This window comes from Equus przewalskii, chromosome 6, assembly GCF_037783145.1.
Source record: "Equus przewalskii isolate Varuska chromosome 6, EquPr2, whole genome shotgun sequence".
Taxonomy (NCBI): Eukaryota; Metazoa; Chordata; class Mammalia; order Perissodactyla; family Equidae; genus Equus; species Equus przewalskii.
This window is the reverse complement of record NC_091836.1, coordinates 87,438,258-87,445,948: the sequence shown is the minus strand read 5'-3', so window position 1 is coordinate 87,445,948 and position 7,691 is coordinate 87,438,258.

Below are 7,691 nucleotides of genomic sequence, written 5' to 3'. Positions count from 1 at the left end.
CCCAGTTTTTGATCAAATACCACTCTAGATGTTGCTGTGAAAGTGGTTTTTTTTAGAGGTGATTAACATTTAAATCAGTAGACTTGGAGTAAAGTAGATGTAGGTGGGCCTCCTCCAGTTACTCAAAGGCCTCAGGAGAAAAGACTGAGGTCCCCTGAGAAGGAAGGAATTCGGCCTCCACACTACTTTTGGACCCGAGCTGCAACATCAGCTCTTCCCTGGGCCTCCAGCCTGCCGGCCTGCCCTCACAGTCACATGAGCCAATTTCTTCAAATAAATCTCTCACTCTCTCTACATAGTTGATAGATGATAGATAGATAGATAGATATGAATAGATAGATACATATCCTATTTGTTCTGTTTCTCTGCAGAACTCTAAGACAGCCTCTTTCCAGAACCATGAGGATTTGCCAGGCAAATCCAAAGAGAGGAAACAACCAGGGGGCTGGATTTTAGACTGACCATGAGCCTACAAGTTGTTGGTGTGTGTGTGTGTGTGTGTGTTTCCCCAAGTCTCGTCCAGGTGAGTGTTGGCTTATTTTCACAGGTGGTTTTGATGCACCCCTCTATACAACCACCTTTCACCTAATAGACATGGGCATCCTGGGGAACATTTTTCTAAAACAGCTCCCTTTCTCTCCTGCCACTGTGCCCTCTGCCCCAATCCCCACCTCTGCACTAGGATCCAAAAGGACAGTGTCTGCTCTGTGGAGATTCTGATCCCTCCCTCTCTCTCTCTCTCTCTCACTCTCATACACACACACACACACACACATACACACGCACACTGGCATCCCAATTGAGAGTTGCAGGAACAAAGGCCTTACCACGTACTGCCTCTGCAAGAAGAATTTTCCCTCAATTAAGGATGCACAAATTTTTAAAAATCATATCCAATCACCCATTTAGGGTCTTATCCCTAAATCTGTCCTATCACGCAAAGAAAGGGTTATTGGCCTTTCACCGGCCCTAGAAAACCAGGAATGAGAGTATAACCAGGGCTCCCGGGTACCAGAACAATAGCTCCTCCCTCCATGCCTTCTGGAAGGGACTGCACCTCCTCCTGTCTCCTTTGCTGCTTACTCCCCTTCCTGGTGGCCCAACATGACTGCCAGTCCAAGTGTCTGTCTCAGCATCTCTCAGCGCAAATACCCAACACAGTTACTGGCAGCCTCTGGAACTTAGTTCAAATTCTCAGGCAAGAACCTGGCTGGTCATCACCCTTTGGGTCAGGTCAGGGGTCAGTCAGCAGTGGCAGATAGGAAGGGACCTTTGAAGGCAACGGCAGACACTTGCAGTACATGGCAAAAGGGAGACATGCAAAGGCCCTGACCTAATTTAGCGTCTGACTCCTGAGACCAGTGCGCTGCACCTCCGCTTTCTCTCTTCAGACCCAGAGTGTCCCTGTCGCCTCTTTCAGAGATGCAGAATCCCTGAAGGAAGTGTGCTGTGAAGCACTTTAGGAAATTAAAGCATGTTCTTTTTGTCTATAAATTAAGGGAAATCTTTCATCCAAACTCAAGGAGACTTGAGGAAAAAGTCTCTGGTCTTGGGCCTCTGGCGAGCAGGCCAGGCCTGGTGGATTCAGCCCAGACACTGTCTTACAGGTGCCAGACAGCAAAGAGGTGGCATCTTATGCACGAAAATGTTCTTCTCTCGTGTCGTTAGCTGTCTCTGAGTTGAACACAGATCCAGCTGGCCAGCAGCACGGGAAAGAAGATGGAGAATGCCCCTTCCTCCTCATCCTTTGGATTGGTGACCTTTCATTGTCTTTAGGGACCCAAGTCGCAGAATTTTCCCCGAAAGTCCTTGTCAAAACTGGTTGCTCCCTTCTCTGGAATCCATAACATTTTGTATTCCACTTTCTCATAGCATTTGCCACACCAAACCATAAGCATCTCTTTTCACGTTTGTCTCCTGATCAGTCATTCATTCCCAGATCGCTCACTCAATCCTGCAACAAATTTTATTGCTAATAAACATGCTGAGGTATAGCAATGAACAAGGTAGGAAAGGTCCCGCTCTCATGGTGATGGTGGATAAAGATGGAATGTAAACAAACATTCAGTCAAGATAATTTGAAAGAATAATGAGAACTTAGCAGAGAATACAAATAAGATGGTGTTATTGAGAATGGCTAGGTGGCTACCTTCAACTGGGTAGTTGTAGGTGACTTCTTTGAGGAGAAGAAACTTAAATTGAGATCTGAAAGATAAGAAGGATAATCCATGTAAGGATCAAGAGGAAGAACATTCCAGGCAGAGGCAGCTGCTAGTGCAAAGGCCCTGAGGCAGATGGTGAAACCACAAGCTTAGTGTGCTAATGGAGCAAAAAGGAGGTCAGTGCACTTGAAGCAGAGCGTTCACATCCCTCTGAGGAATCGAGCCTCTGGAGACAGCAGGGACAGGTGAGTGCCACTCCTGCTCTTTTCTGTACCCCTGCATGGTACCAGCTTACCCTCAGCCACCATATTTCCTTTCTTTTAAGACTTAGCTCAATGGTCTCTTCCAACATGCAAACCTAACCTCTCTCTATACTCCCTCATCTCATCCTTCCCCTCCACACAGACCCCTCAAGCTTATGGTATATTATATCCATATGATTATGTTTTCTGCTCCTTCATTCACTTAGTTGATAAATTTTATGGAGTGCCTACGTGTGCCAAGAACTTTCATGTCCGTGCAGGATGATCTCATCAATGAGAACACACGAAGAATCAGGAGATCTCTGAGCAGTCCAAAGAAATGACAAGAAGGTTTGTAATAGGGGATGTCACCTCTCCAGTCCTCATTCACAGCCTGTATGCCCTTGGTTTACCCACACTTTTAATGGGGCCCGCAGCAAACCAGAGGAAGGCACTGACTCCTACAGCTGGCAAACTGACCAGTGTAAGAAGGAAGAGAGGACAATCTGTGAGCCCGAGAGGAGGCTGATAAACCGACGGAGAACAAAGCAAGCGGCCTGGGCAATCTGGGACCATTTAGCGAATGGGCAATCAATCTTACACATGGCATCCATTCATTAAACCGCGTGGACCCCTCATCACGCTGACTCTGACTTCAGCAAAGGTCTGGTAAGAGTTTAGTGCCTAGAAAGCTTTTCATAGAAATTGGCGAAATGGAATCTGATGGACAAACCCAGGGATACTAAGAAAGTTCGGTTGTCAAAAAGGACTCGGATTCTGGACAGCCAATATTTTACGCCGACAGAACTATTAATTACAATTTATCGAGCAACTCTAAGTGGTGCCAGTTGCTTTAAACAGTTGACTTCCTTCAAGCCCCACCATAGCTCTGTGAAGTAGGTATCATCCTTGCTTCCTGAAGGAGGAAACAGGCTCAGAGGGGTTGAGTAACTTGCCTTGGATCACAAAGCTTGTTACTGGCAGATCTTTTACAACCAAATCAAAAGATGAGGAGAGAATAGGCAATATCTATTTCTTGGGTTTTTATTCCTCTTAACACTTTGCATAGATCTGGGCATATATTAAGTTCTCAAAGTAGGGACTCAGGGTTCATTCATTCAAGAAATTCATTCCAAGAATTTTGCCAGCATCTGGAGATACCGTGGAGAGTAAGCTAGACGCAGACCCTATGCTCAGGGTGGTACAGCATGAAGAATTGATGAATCTATTGCATACTTTTGAAAACAATCAATTTGATGTGATCCTATTAAATATGACTCTCATTCTGGATCTTTTGGAAGCAGCTGAAGTTTTACTCCTGAAGAAAATAAGTGCCGGACAACAGTAAAGTTAGAGGTTCGCATGGGGAGAAAAGTCATCGCCCCCGCCCACCCTGCTCCCATTTCTGGGCAGCCTGCAGTCTCGTCTTGTGCTGCCACCCTTCTGCGACTTCCCTGCAGAGTGGTTTCATGGAAGTCACTCCAGCGTCCTCATCTGCAGAGTGGTTGTGGTGAGGGCAGCGGGGAGGGAGAGGTGGATGGACTGTGATGTTCTGGTTCTCTCTCCCTCCTGCCCCCCTGCAGGCTCTCCTCAAACTCTCCCCTCATCATCCTTCACTCGGCACCACCACGCCTGAGTGGCTGGAGTAGATGGAAGGAGCCTGTCTACCCGCCTGGTAATGAGTGGAGACAATGCCACATTGTCTGAAATAGACAGAGGTGGGGAGGGAGGTGTTGTCAGTGGGTGAGGGCGGGAGGCAGGGCGTGGACCGGCTCTGGTTCCCGAGTGGCTGGCACTTCTGCAAGCATGGGAGGATGCTATAAAAACAGAGCTGCTGAGCAACGCCCGCGGGCGGCACAAACACATCGGTTGGGCTGCGGAGGAGTCAAATGTAGAGAGTGGAACATTCTAGGAAAGCTGCAACAAGATACAAACTAGAAGTTCATTTTAGTAGGCTCTTTTGGTTTCCAAGCTATCTTGAGAAAGAGGGGGCATATCTGTACCGGAAATGGAGTTGAAACTAAAATTTTAAAGCAAATCCAACGAATATTCATTGAGTGCCTCCTACGTGCCATGCACGTCCTGTCTTCCCTACTGGAAATACCACAGTGAACATGACAGATAGCTTTCCTTCCCTGGAGGAATTGATATTCCAGCAGTGGAGCCAGTCATTAAACAGAAAAACAAATAAATAATCTGGATAATTTTAAATTGGGTTGACTGCCACAAAGGAAGTAAAACAGGATGATGTGATAAACAGTGACTGAGGCTGGGGAGAGCAGCATTTCATAGGATGACCAGGGAAGGCCTCTCTGAGGAGGTGACAAATCAGATTAGACCTGAAGGAACCAGCCAAGTGAACGTCTGGGGGAAGAACCTCACAGACAGAGCAAACAGCAAGTGCAAAGGCCCTGAGGCCACGATGAGTTTGATGCATTCAAGAAACCAGTGTGGCTAGAGAGTGCGAATGACGAGGAGAGTGATAGGAGACTATGCCAGAGAATTTTGCTCTAAATGCAACGGGAAGCCCTGGGAAGGTTTTAAGAGAGTAAGTTTCCAGAAGTTTGCTTGGCTGCATCATCGAGACTGGATTGAAGGGAGTAAGAGAGGAAGCAGGAAGACCAATTAGAAGGCCACTGAAGTCATCAGGCAAGACATGATGGTGGCTTAGAGTGGAGATGGAGAGAGGAGGACAGATTTAGAATATATTTGGAAAGGAGGCATCCAGGGGGCAGGAAAGCAGCAGGAGCCTCAGCAGCTTTGGGAGCCACCCACTATCTCTGCATCTCTCCGCATCTCTCCTGCAATTTAAGCTTTTCTTGGAACATCTGCTCCACCCCGTCTCTCCCCAGCGAGATTCGTCTGTCTACACAGTGAGTTCCCTCGGACTTCAGTTCGCCTGCTCTCTCACCCAGGCCCGGGGCTCCCTGCAGCCTCAGTTTCCACTGCTAAGAGGGTGGGCCTGGTTCCAGTGCCAGGAGGAGGCTCTGCTTGTCCCAGCTCATGTCCTCGTGCAGGCCAGCCTGTGGGGGTCTCCTCGCTCTTGATCAGGTGCAACCCCGGGGGCAGGTTGGGGAGAGTGGGCCGCCGAAGCAGCAGGGCCTGTGCTGGGTCAGTCTCTCTTGGAAGGCGGTGTGTACTGCAGGCAACAATTAGCAGGCCCAGGGGTGATGTTAGCGAGCGCCTCCATATCCCCTATTGTCCTAGGCACTGTTCTAATTTCTGTATAATAACTCATTCCATCCTCACAACTGTCCCATGAAACATTAGGTACAATTATTATCCCCACTTTGCAGAAAAGAAAACAGGCACGGAGAGGTTAAGTAACTTTTCCAAGGTCACACAGCTGGTAAGGAGTGGAGTTGGGGTTCAAACGCAAATCATCTAGCCATAGAAAGCCCGATCTTAACCGCTGTTGAAATATTTTCTAAGCTCTAGATCAGACGTTGCTGAGAAGGGATCTTGAACATGGATGTTGAAAAAAATTGGAGATATTGCTGAAGCTGCTGCTGCTGTCACTGCTGAGGCCCGTGATAATACTCTATCTAGTGAAGCCAAGAGGAAACGTTGCCCTGCCTGGTTTAAGCTCCAGATCCTCCATTTACTAGTTCTGAGATCTGGGCAAAGAACTGTAACTTCTTTGAGCCTCCAGTTTCTCATCTAAAACACAGTTATGAACATCTCTCCTATCTGTTTCACGGGTGTCGTTTGTAAAACAATCATTATGAAGCTGTGGGAAAGGTGGGCTGATAAATTGAGTGAGATTCTTTGGGAGCAAAGAGCAAGAACCAGTTAGAGGAAGAAGAGATCTGGGGGGCCCAGACAGAAAACCCCACTTCCAAAGGCCTGGACATGAGGAGCAGGGACCAGCCAGTGGTGTGGACACAGGCAGGCTCAAGCACTATGCTCAAAACCACAGGAGCCGCTGAGGACTCTAGGCAGAAGGAGGAGTCATGCGGTTCAACAGGCTGTTAAGAAAGCTGTTTCTGATGACCAGCATGAAGAGTGGCCCAGAGCAGGGAAGACTGCGGACAGGAGACAGAGGCGGCTGCAGCAATGCCCGCGAGAGAGGGTGAGGATGCGGACTCCAGCCGCGGCAGAAATGTGCAGGCACGTCAGCAAGAGAACGTGGGGAGATTCCCACTACATCCAAATCTAGATCAACTCTACCATCTAAAAGAGAATGGCGTGTCCTCCCGGATTTCAAGTGAAAGTTTCACAGTTACTCCCTATCTGATAGTGTTTGTTCTTGGGTGTAACTCTCCAGTGACATTTTGTTTCTCTTATTCTTCAAAGGGAAGGCTTTGTGCTTTGACGACGAGGCCCGCCCATCCCAGCTTCCTGTGTGTGGACCACGACCTTCCCCGGGAAGGCAGGTGTGGGGCCCCTGGCTCGGCCACTTTGCATAGCACGTTGGGAGGATTTGCATTTCCAGAGTCCTGTTTCTCCATGGAAAGGGGACCCCATTAGGGTTTTTTTGTCCTGTGGCATCAGATGAAAGTGGCCTGGAAATGCATGCAAATTCTTTTCATCTCACAGTGTGTCCAGGGGTCTAACTACTCAACGCCAGCGGGCTGAGCAAGGACACACGGAAGAAAAGCCCCACTTGGATTCTTTGGATGGGTTCCTGGCTGCCTCCTGACTAGTGCTCACACACACATGCGTGCAACACGTGCACACACATGCACACACACACACACACAGCGCTGTACCCCTGCACCCCCAGGGCCCAGCCCCACACCAGTCCTCCTTCCAGGCGTCTTTGAAGTCTGGTGACGTCACCACCACTCTGTGCCTTTGTCTTCTCCCCTGGGGTGGCGTCATGGAGGCCTGCATGTTCCAGATCCTCAAAGAAAATCAAAAATTCTTCTCTCTGGGTCGGTCAGTCAGCTTTGTGTGAAAAACCCAAAGATGTACCCTTCACGGAGAAGTCCATCAGTGTGAGGGCTGCTGCCATGAATCCCGTCGCCGCCTTCACCTGCAGAAATCCCCTGGAACAGGGCGCTCGGCTGTGTGTGCCGTGCAGGCAGGCGCCGGCATAGCAGCCTGAGCTCGGAGAACCTCTCAGTGCAGAGACTCTGGCTCCCTGAGAGCTTACGTCTGATTAGCTTCAGGTCTGAGAAGAGTTTTCAAATATTTAGGTGCTGCTCCGGTGGGCTCACTAAGCATTTGGGCATAGAAGGCGGGATGAGTTTATGATTTTTAAATGTGGGAACTGGGGTGGATTTTTTTTGCCATTAGACTGAAAAACAGATTTTTTAAGTAGTAGTGAACTCTATTATTGAGG